The sequence below is a fragment of the Citrus clementina genome, unplaced genomic scaffold, assembly GCF_000493195.1.
Source record: "Citrus clementina cultivar Clemenules unplaced genomic scaffold, Citrus_clementina_v1.0 scaffold_3, whole genome shotgun sequence".
Taxonomy (NCBI): Eukaryota; Viridiplantae; Streptophyta; class Magnoliopsida; order Sapindales; family Rutaceae; genus Citrus; species Citrus x clementina.
Window position 1 is genome coordinate 35,498,916 of NW_006262339.1, and position 12,474 is coordinate 35,511,389.

The 12,474-nt window shown below is 35.5% G+C and overlaps 1 pseudogene; it reads left to right on the forward strand.

The window, feature by feature from the left end:
* Positions 1 to 384, forward strand: part of LOC18046939 — a 33,915-nt pseudogene extending 33,531 nt beyond the window's left edge.
* The last annotated feature ends 12,090 nt before the right edge of the window (positions 385 to 12,474 follow it).

The window sequence follows — 12,474 nt, forward strand, 5'->3', positions numbered from 1 at the left end:
TATAAAGTTCTACACAATACCTTTTTCATGGTTTACGACATTGTAAACAGAATCCTGCACTCCAAAAATTCCAGGATTCCCAGATTGAAAATATCTCCTCTATAGACATAAAATAAGGTCTTAATTTAATTTGCTAATGATGTCGCATGGCATGGGATATATGGATTAATTAATAAACAAATAATGTACACTGTGCAGGCCATTGTGTTGCATTCAAAGGGAAGGCTTTCTGAATTGGTCGACAAGCAAATGCCAAATGAGCATGTAGTGATGAAGCAAGCCAAAATAATCTTGGAGTTGGCAATGAGATGCGTGGATCAGTCCCCTACTCTCAGGCCAACTATGTCTGAAGTTGTGAGCGAGCTTGAGCGTATCTCTAATTAGATGAAGCAACTGCTCAGGATTCTATGGACTGGATCCTTATTGAACTCTGGACTGGAATGTCTTGGTGAAGGTTAAGCCTATATACTACGATTATGCAAAGGTATGTGCACCGGGCATCATCTTATGTTGACGGTGCACTGCTGCTTTCAAATATATATGGGTCGCTATAATGCTGTAAACTTTTAACAGCATTAATAATGTAATAAATGTATGCCATTAGATTTAATTACTCTAATGCAATATTTGTGTTAAAGTAAAAGATAGCTTAATTAATAATTATTATAACTACTCTTATAGTTTGAAACAATTGTACTTGAATAATACTTTTATTTAAATAAACCTTTAAATGAATATGGTGTAACTCTAATAAACAACACAACTAAATATGTACATTTAAATGAATATCATAAATTGTATAAATAAACCTTTAAGTGAGATTTTTTGTATTTTATATATATTAGGACCTTTGTAACCCATTTCTCATATATGCCAAGATCAACCTAGGACACGTAGGCTCGGCTTGGGTTGGGTTTTCCTACTATCCCTATTGCCAAGTGATGGACCATATGGAAAATCCACACATGAAATGCTTTTTGATGTACCACCAAAACTATCTTGCTTAAGAGTTTTTGCTTGCTTGTGTCTTGATAAGAATTTTTAGATTAAGAATAAATTTGACCAACATGTATGATATCCCTTACAACCCATTTATTATATGCAAATTCTATTCAATTCTAAGTACGAATTTGATTTTATTTTTTTTACTTTAATGAATATAAATTAGGGTTGGGCTATTTAAACCCACCATAGTACTTTATGCACCCACTTTTTCATAAAAAATTTAATAACTAAATGTCCATGAGTTAAATTACTATTATATCTAAATGAAATTAGCCTATCCTCTCCACCATCTATGAATCCAATTAACTTAATTGATTTTCCTACAAAATGAGTAGAAAAGAGCAATGTTTTAATTTCGTTTCATTTTCTTTTCACCTATACTCTTCCGAGTACACTTTTATAGATATATTTTCTTTTAATGTGTGACATTGTTGGTTAGCAAACTTCTACCTCTTGGATTCAATCCCCTTTCAACTCAAATATGTTTCTCAACTAGATACATATTTATTTTTAGAATCAATTAAGGAGCAAAGAGAAAATAAAATCTGAATTGTTTTTGGCTTTTCTTACATTTATGATGCAATCATGCAATGAGTTCCACAAGGATTAGACAATAAATTAAAAATAAAAGTCATATAATCAATCATAAAGAAAACAAACCATGCGAGATGGCTAAACCATTGATATTTTAATTTATTGTTGGGTATGATTCAAATATACTTTCATAGTCTTAACGTACTTTCCCAACAAGTGATTCTGTATTTCTAGGGATAAAACATTTGAAATTAATTTAGTAAAGGTATATTGGCAATGAGGTGGGTTTATAAAGTAAAACTTTCATATGTAAGAGAGGTTTATTGAGAGAATGTGTTTAAAGAGTATTTTAATGGGTTCTAATAGCCTTACCTTATATATTAATATCACTAAGGGATTTTACCAATGACCCATCAAAGATGTATTAGTGGAATTAATTAGCAGGTGCTTCCTTTTATATTCATAAGACCTATGACTTGTGTGTTATTACTACATTGTATGTTGAAAACAGAAGGGGACTAAACTGCTCAATATTAAAACTATTTAGGCAATAGAAGAATTTGCTAAATTGGAGCACTTTATTGATAGTTTACAAGAAAAACACTACAACACTCATGGCTCACTCATCTTTCTCTATACTAATTCTTCACTCTTTACTTGATGCCTATAACAAAGAGCTTTAAGGATATTTGTAGTAACTTAAAACTAATATAAACCACACAAATATCAAATTATAAAAATTTAATAACCTCATTTTACAAATATCACCAAATATTCACGAACATTCTAGATTTAGTTATTTTTACTTCTATTAGATATTTTTTAAATTATAGTCATCTCTCATTTTCTACACAATTCTTGAAACTTCCATGGATTAAACTTTAAAATTGGGCTTGGCTAAGTATAATTGTATTAGATCATGACCCAACGCCAACTTTCATCCTTTGATTCATATTTAGTTGTTGCTGGAACTCTTGAAACTTTTCGATACTAAGACTTTTTGTAAACAAATCTGCAACTTGATCATCCATCTTGATGTACAACATTTCAACTTTATCCTGCAAGAACTTTTCCCTGATGAAGTGTTAGTGCACCCCCACATGCTTAGTTCTCCGTTAAGCTAATAGCCGATTGGTTATCACAATATAATGATACTGCGTAATCTACTAGTTGGTGTAGCTTCTTCATCAACTGCGTTAGCCAAGTGCTTTCTTGAACGGTCATAGCGCTGCTACTCTATACTCCACTTTTGTGGTGATAATGATATAGTTGGTTGTCTTTTACTACACCAAGAAATTGTTCCAGACCCAATTCTAAAAACATATTCAGTACTTGATCTTCTTGTATCATGATCTCCGACGTAGTCAGCATCATAATAGCAAGTCAGCTTGTAACTTTCACTTTTTGTAACTTTCACTTTCTTTTACAATATACCAAAGTTGATTGTATGTTTCACATATTTTAGTATTTTTCAAACCATTTCCAAATGAAGCTTCTTTGGATTTTGCATATATCAGCTTATTACACCTATTGCATATGAAATGTCTGATCGAGTTAACGTTAAGTAGAACTTTTTATGAATTTTCGATATATCGCTTCATCTTGTAAATCTTTGCTTTCATGTGTGCAAAATTTTGCATTGACTTCCATTGTAGTTGAGATTGGCTTGCATTTTAACATTCAAAACTTCTTCAACAAGTTTTTGGCATATTTCTGTTGGCAAAAGAATATCCCTTCTTCTATTTGATCAACCTCTATACTAGGAAAGTGCTTCAGCTAACCAAGTTCTTTCATCTAGAAATGAACTGATTAGTTCTCCCTTTGCTCGCCGAATCTCTTCTCCATCGTCACCATAAATAATCAAATCATCCTCATACCCCAATATAGTTGTTAACTTTCCTTTATCAGATTTGACGAACAAGCTAGAGTCTACATGTGCTACTGCCACTCTAAGTTAGAAATTCAACAATCTTACCATACTATGCCCTTGGTGCAACCGTATAATGCCTTTCTTAGCTTGCATACATATTTCGGATGAGCTTGATTCTCAAACCCTCTTAGTTAGTTCATGTAGATCTCTCAATCCAATTCTGTGTAGGAAGACATTTTTTACATCTATCTATCATAATTTCCTTTCTTTGTTGGCTGCGAGTACATGTAGAGCTCTTGATGTTGTGAGCTTTACCATCAAAGTAAATGTTTTATCATAGTTTAGCCCGTATTGTTGTGAGAATCCTCGAGCTACTAACCGAGCTTTGTGTCTTTCAATTGAACCATCTGGGCAATTTTTAATCTTGTACACCCATTTGCAAGATATTTTATATCCTTTAGTTTTGGAACCAGATCCCAAGTTTGATTATGCTTCAATAAGGTGATTTTTTCCTTTATCGCTTTCATCCAATGAGAATTCTCTGCTAGTTATTCAAATGTCTCAGGTTCTTTTACTTTTTTCTTATTCTACATCTACTACATTAATGTACATGAGATTTACCTTTCTCATTCTTTTTGGATCTTTTAAGTTGAAATTTAGAAGTTCTTGGTTCTACTTTATTTGGTTCTTCGTCTACAATAGAGTTCTTGTGAACACTTGTCTTTCAAGGACTTTGCGCCTTATCATGCTCGATATCATCATCCCTTAGATCATCAGAATCTTTAAATTCTTCTTGGCTCCGGTGAATTTCAATAATTTGTTCCTTTATTTGGTCTTCAATTTCTTTTGAATCTAATAGCTCTTCTTTTTCTGAAGACTATCATGAAGATGCTTCGTCAAACACCATATTTTGTGTTGTGTAGCACCGTCCACTAATAGGATCACAACACCTCCATTCTTTCCTCCGACATTCATACTCGACAAAGATACGATGATCGCCTTCTTGTCAAATTTGCTTCGTAAGTGGCTTGGTACTAAGACATAGCACACAAAGCTAAAGGCTTTACATTCTACAGCTTCTTGTAAGGTGATGTGAACCCTAGTTTTGGTTAAGGAAGCCTGTTGATCACATGAGCTATCGTCTTTATAACTTTGGCCCAAAAACTTCTTGGTACATTTTTTGCATGCATCATATTCTGATAGATAGATCTCTCTTAGATGCTGCTTTTTTCATTCTGCTACTCTGTTCTGTTGTGGTATATTGGCACAAGTGAACTAATGACATATCTTATAGTCTCAAAGATACTAGGAGAACTCATGTGATGTATACTCTTATCCACTGTCTATTCATAAGTAGTAAAGTTTCTTTCTTACTTCTGCTTCGACTATGTTTTTGAATTCATTAAACTTTGAACAAGTATCGGATTTTTTTTTTATAAAGAGGATCCAAACATATCTGGAGAAGTCATCGATAAATGTGATCATGTATCGCATGCCGCTTATAAAAGATTGCTTGACATGCCAAAACACGTCAGAATGTACCAACTGTAATAGTTTTTTTACTCTGAACTTTGACTCTTCATATGGAAGTTGGTGAGCCTTGCCGTATTGGCGCCTTGCACACGCCATGTTTATTCTCACATCAAGTTGAGGCAGACCTCTGAGCATTGACTTCGGACATTATCTAGCATGAATTTATTATAATAAAGTGTTTGAATAAAACCATTTTTTCCTACATATTTGTCACATGATCAACAAATATGTAGGAGACATAGATCAATGTTTTTTTGTTAGGCAGGAAGCCAACAACCAAAACTAGGAATGTTACTGATAATAACTAAGAATCATAAGGTGATCAAGGAGGAAACGATCTTCAAAATCACAATCAAATAGGAAAAATGAATAAACAGCCCACACTAGGACAATAACACTTCTTTTACAAGAAAGATGATGTGTTTTACAGAGCTAAAGCCTGATAAGCAGCAGCGATGAAATGAGCTCAAACTACATTTAAGCAATCTATTAGAAAGCTCAACCTATTCCCAAAAAATTAGACTCAGATCTCGGTCTCATATGTCTATATTATGCAAATCAGTATAGAGGAAAATCTGAAATGAAAAACAAATTATCTGATGCTCATGTTTTATTTAACTTTCTTTTGATCTTTAATCAAATGGCATATATACAATGCAGCAAATGGGTATTTAGTTTCATTCCCCCAATAGCAGTGAACCGAAAAATACCACACATTTGATTTAATAGATGAAGTTCTCTTCATATCAACATATCTAAAAATTAAAAATCACCTTTTCATAATTTTCTTGACGTGCAGCCAAAAGCTCATTTTATTTCAATTGCAAATATGACATTTCAGCTTGTAGCTTCTCATATTCAGAGACATTGGAGCTCATAATTTCTGTTGAAAAAACCTGCCCACCAAAATAAATAAACAAAATAGAAAAACCCAATTTTTCAGCTAATTAAATGATCCCATTTGAAAGAAGAAAAAAATTACATGAACTTACTCAAGAGCAGAAGAAGGCTTGTCATTTTACTCATACAATGCAACAAGCGTCAAAGTCATGGGCGGTGCCAAACCATTATCAATTTGGCCACCCAAATTGAAGTCTAAGGAGGTGCCGCCCAAATGAAGAAAAAAAGGAAAAAAGTTTGACAAAGAAGAAAGAAAAAATAGAGATGGTGGTTGGTATACCAAATGAAAAAAAAATGAAAAAAAAATTATTTTAATAGCCAATTTTGGCTATAAAAGGGGAGAGCTCCATTTCGATTTTAGCATCCAATTTTTTGAGAGGTATTTTTGAGAGAGAGTTTAGAGAGCTTGAAAATTATAAGCTCTTGTAATAGTGATTTGCGAGTTTTGGTGTATTGGAGTTTTAGGAAGTGAGCTAAAATACTACAATACTTATAACTTCTTTTCACTAGTAAAATATTTCCTTCTGTTTTCACACGTGGACGTAGGCTAAAAGCCGAACTACGTAATTTCTAGTGTCCTCTATTGTGCTTATTCTTTATTTTTCTTCCAATTTTATTTTAGTTGCGGTCCTGCTTCACCCATCAATTTCCTAACAGTGGTATAAGAGCTATTGGTTGTATTTTTTGGAGTCGGCTACTGTTCACATAAGGGGTACTATTCACATATACGGCACTGTTCACGTATACGATACTATTCACGTGAAACGGTGGGAGTGATCCAAGAATTTTGCGGTGCAAAGCAGGGAATAGTGGTGTGAGCAAAGCAACTGTGTGGTTTTGTACATGTCTAGGAAAGTTCTGTCACAAATGCGATAAGAGCTTAAGGTGTCTGGGTTTTAAGTGGGATAATTGCGAACCCTCCAGTCTTTCCTGGGAACTTTTCTGGTGTGCATTCTTACACATACTCATAATTATTCAAGGTGGTACACTAGCTTGTGTGCAGTATTTATCAACAAAATGGCGGCAACGTATGAAATTGATAAGTTTAATGGAGCTGTATTGAGGAAAAATAATTGCCTGGCAGCAATTGGAGAAAGGCCCATAGAGATAACTGATGACAGGTGGAACGAGATAGATGGCAATGCCATTTCTGATATACACTTAACACTTGCAGATGGAGTATTATCCAGTGTGGCAGAGAAAAATACAGCGAAAGAAATATGGGATACTCTCACAAAATTGTACGAGGCCAAGTCATTACACAACAAAATCTTCTTGAAGAGGAAACTTTATACTCTTCGAATGGCTGAATCTACAATGGTGACCGACCACATCAACACCTTGAGGACTCTATTTTCATAACTCACAACGTTGGGTCATAATATAGAGAAAAATGAACGTTCAGAGCTTCTACTTCAAAGTCTACCAGATTCGTATAATCAACTCATCATCAACCTGACAAACAACAATCCAGTGGAGAGTCTAGTTTTCGACGATGTTGCAGCTTCCGTATTAAATGAGGAGAGCAGGCAGAAAAATAAGGAAAACAGACAAGCAAGTTCGCAGCAAGCGGAGCACTATCGGTGACGAGAGGGAGATCAACGGAACGTGGCTCTAGTGGGAGTCAAAATCATGGTAGATCAAAATCCAGAAGTAAGAAGAATGTTAAATGCTACAACTGTGGTAAGAAAGGGCACGTCAAGAAAGAGTGTTGGAGTAACTAGAAGAGAAAAGATGGCAAAGAACCTGAGTCATCAAATGCTCATGTGTGTGTAGCAAGTACCTCGGATGATGGCGAAATTCTCTACAGCGAGGCAACAACTATTTCAGAAGGTAGAAAATAACTGTTTGGTGTCTGGCTTATAGACTCAGGAGCTACCTAACACATGACCTCTCGGAGAGAATGGTTCCACACATATGAACCTATCTCAGGAAGATCTGTATATATGGGAGATGATCATGCCTTGGAGATCGCTGGTATTGGTACTATCAAAATAAAAATGTTTGATGGTACAATTCGCACAATTGAGGAGGTACGACTTATCAATGGCCTGAAGAAAAATCTATTGTCTTTGGGACAAATGGATAGTCATGGGTACAAAACTCATGTAGAAAATGGAATTATGAAGATCGTTAAAGGCGCGCTTGTATTGATAAAGACAGAAAAGATCGGTGCTAATCTATTCATGCTTAAAGGAGAAACACTATAGAAGGCTGATGCGTGTGTCGCGTCTAATGGAGAAAAGTCAACGATGATGTGGCATCTTAAACTTGGCCACATGTCAGAACAAGGTTTGAAGATTCTCTCACTTCCGGGGCTCAAATCGGTAAGTTTACCATTTTGCGAGCATTGTGTTACAAGTAAGCAGCATAGATTAAAATTTAGTAGATCTATTGTTAGAAGTAAATGCATTTTAGACTGGATTCATTATGATGTTTGGGAATCACCGGATATATCCATGGGATGTACAAAGTATATGGTGACTTTCATTGATGATTATTCCAGAAGATGTTGGGTGTATCTAATTAATAAAAAGTCAGATGTATTTTCAGTGTTTAAAGAATACAAAACGCGGGTGGAACTTGAATTTGGTAAAAAAAATCAAGTGCTTGAGGACGGATAATGGTGGAGAGTATACAGACGGCGAGTTTCTTGCCTTCTGTAAGCAAGAAGGTATTCAGAGGCAGTTCACGGTAGCATACACTCCTCAACAAAATGGAGTGGCAGAGCGGATGAACAGAACTCTTACAGAAAGAATAAGAGCTATGTTGAGGACTGCTGGTCTATCCAATTCATTCTGGGCAGAAGCAGCCAAAACTGCTTGTTATATAGTAGATCGGTCATCATTTACAACTATTGGCCTGAAAATAGCGATGAAGATGTGGACTGGAAAGCCAGCTGATTATTCCTACCTACATGCATTTGGATGTCCTGTGTCCGTGATGTACAATGCCCAAAAAAGAACAAAGCTGGATCCAAAATCTAGAAAATGTATCTTCTTAGGGTATGCTGATGGAGTAAAGGGGTATCGTCTGTAAGACCCCACTGCCCACAAGATCATCATCAGCAGAGATGTTATCTTTATAGAAAATCAACTGCAAATGAGAGATGAGGATTATGGTACTGCAAAAGAAAAATCAGAGACTGTGCCAGTATATGTGAAACATAATCCAGAAGATTCAGATTCTTCTGAAGCAGCACCAGAGCACGAGGAACAAGAACCAGTCGAATTTGAGGCTCTAGAAGTTCGTTGGTCAACTCGTGAGAGACGACCGCCAACGTGGCATTCAGAGTATGTCACAGAGATTAACGTTGCATACTGTCTACTAACAGAGGATGGAGAGCCTTCAACTTTTCATGAAGCTTTAAACAACTCAAATGTTACTTTGTGGATGACAGCAATGCAGGAAAAAATTAAAGCTCTACATAAGAACAAGACATGGGAACTTGTAATACTACCACACGGAAGAAAAGCCATTGGAAACAAATGGGTCTACAAGATCAAGCGTGATGGTAATGACTAAGTGGAGCAGTATCGTGTAAGATTGGTGGTGAAAGGATATGCTCAGAAAGAAGGTATTGACTTCAACGAGATATTTTCTCCGGTGGTTCGACTCACAACAGTCAGAATAATCTTAGCGATGTGTGCTACATTTGACTTACATCTAGAGCAGTTAGATGTAAAAATTGCATTTCTTCATGGAGAACTTGAAGAAGAAATATATATGCTCCAACCAGAAGGTTTTGCAGAAACAGGAAAGAAGAACTTGGTTTGCAGGTTGAACAAATCTCTATACTGCCTCAAATAGGCGCCGAGGTGTTGGTATAAGAGATTTGATTCTTTAATCATGAGCCTTAGATACAACAGACTCAGTTCAGACCATTGTGCATATTACAAGAGGTTTGAAGAAAATGATTTCATCATTTTGCTGTTGTATGTGGATGACATGTTGGTAGCAGGTCCCAACAAAGATCGAATCCAAGAATTGAAGGCACAGATGGCTAGGGAGTTTAAAATGAAGGATTTGGGATCAGCAAACAAGATTCTAGGGATGCAAATTCATCGAGACAGAAATAACAGGAAGATTTGACTTTCATAGAAGAATTACTTGAAGAAAATCTTGCGGCGCTTCAACATGCAAGATTGTAAGTCAATTCTACCCCACTTCCTGATAATTTCAAATTATCCTCAAGTATGTGTCCTAGCAATGAAGTAGAGAGGAAGGAGATGTCTCGAGTACTGTATGCATCAACAGTGGAAAGTTTGATGTTCGTTATGATATGTACTAGACCGGACATTGCACAAGCAGTGAGAGCAGTTAGTCGATACATGGCGAATCCTGGTGAAGAGCATTGGATAGCTGTGAAGAGGATTTTGAGATACATCAGAGGAACCTCAGATGTTGCATTATGTTATGGAGGATCAGAGTTTACTGTCAGGAGCTATGTGGATTCATATTTTGTACGAGACCTTGATAAAAGGAAATCCACTACTGTTTATGTGTTTGCACTTGCGGGAGCAGCTATAAGTTGGGTTTCGAAACTGCAGACCGTTGTGGTTTTATCTACAATAGAAGCAGAATACATGGCAGCTACACAAGCTTTCAAGGAAGCTATTTGGATACAAAGGTTATTGAAGGAGCTCGGGCACAAACAACAGAAAATTCCTGTGTTTTATGATAGTCAGAGTGCCTTGCACATTGCAAGGAATCCAGCCTTTCATTCTAGGACAAAGCACATAGGAGTTTAGTATCACTTCATCGAGAAGTAGTGGAAGACGGAAGTGTGGATTTACAGAAAATCCAAACGAAGGAGAACCTAGCAGATGTTTTGACCAAGCCAATCAATACTGACAAGTTTATCTGATGTAGATCCTCTTGTGGCCTAACAGAAACATAGGCAACATGACAATGGCGAAGCAGAAAGGATGGTGCGGAGATTAATTGATTCTCAATCTAATCTCCAAGTGGGAGAATGTCAAAGTCATGGGCGGTGCCAAGCCATTATCAATTTGGCCACCCAAATTGAAGTCTAAGAAGGTGCCGCCCAAATGAAGAAAAAAAGGAAAAAAGTTTGACAAAGAAGAAAGAAAAAATGGAGATGGTGGTTGGTATACCAAATGAAAGAAAAATGAAAAAAAAATATTATTTTAATAACCAATTTTGGCTATAAAAGGGGAGAGCTCCATTTCAATTTTAGCATCCAATTTTTTTAGAGGCATTTTTGAGAGAGTTTAGAGAGCTTGAAAATTATAAGCTCTTGTTATAGTGATTTGAGAGCTTGGGTGTATTGGGGTTTTGGGAAGTGAGCTAAAATACAACAATACTTGTAACTCCTTTTCACTAGTAAAATATTTTCTTCTATCTTCGCCCGTGGACGTAGGCTAAAAGCTGAACCACGTAATTTCTGGTGTCCTCTGTTGTGCTTATTCTTTATTTTTCTTCCAATTTTATTTTAACTGCGGTCCTGCTTCACCCACCAATTTCCTAACAACAAGAACTGAAAGCAACAACAACAACAAAATGAAACAGAAATTAATATTAAGTTGAAATAAAAATAAAAATAAAAAAGAAAACGAAAAAAGAGAAGATGAAAGAGAGGAACGGAAACCTTTGGTGAGAGCATCAAGAACGCCACTAGAATATAAGTACTTCCTGAAAACTTCCTTTTTGGCTTCTTTTTCTGGCAAAAAGATTAAGTGGGGGGTTGAAGATTTCAGCAGATATGGTGATTATCATCAAGTGGATCAGCTGCATTATGCATACATTAGTGTTACCTCTTTGTATCGCATCATCATCTGCTCTCTAATCTTCTTCTTGTTGCTAATGGTATCACTGATTCTGTTCAGACAATGAAAAATCAAAAAAAAAAAAAGAGGAAAAATCACAGAAAAATAGAAGGGTTAATTTCATTGCACCCCTTAATTGTTGATTTAATTTTAATTAACCCCAAATGAAACTCTGAACAATGGACAGACACCCTCTATTCTAGCCTAAAGTTTTAAACCCAACCCAACCCACTAAACTAACATGTGACTTTAAGAGAAAGCAATCAATAAAAATAATAAAAAGGGTTAATTCCACCCTGCCCCCAAATGTTTCAACATATTCTACCGTGCACCCAAATGTTTCAACAATACCCAACTTACACCCAAATCCGTTAATTTGACCGTTTATTCTAACGGTCAAAGGGTAAATTTGAAAGTTCATGCCCTAAATATTATTTAATGATGATAAATTAAATTTATTTGATAAGTTAATTGATGAGATTATTATTAATTACCTTTAATTAAGAATTTTTAATGTAAATATTTATTATTGGATTAGTATTTTATCCCATTTAATTCTTTTCTAATTCAAGATAAGAGGTATTTCAGTCATTTCATTAAATTTCAAATAACTCCGTTAAAAATAACGGTCAAATTAACAAAATGGGGTGCGTGATGGAAAATGTCGAAAAGTTTAGGTGCGCGATGGAAAATATCGAAACATTTAGGGGTTGGGTGGAAATAACCCGAATAAAAATAAGGTTCTTTAGCAGACATGGATAACCAATTGCAAAAATGCCACACATTGAGCAGTGAATCTCAGACATGGATAACCATTCAACTCTAAAGGAATGCAAAGCTCAG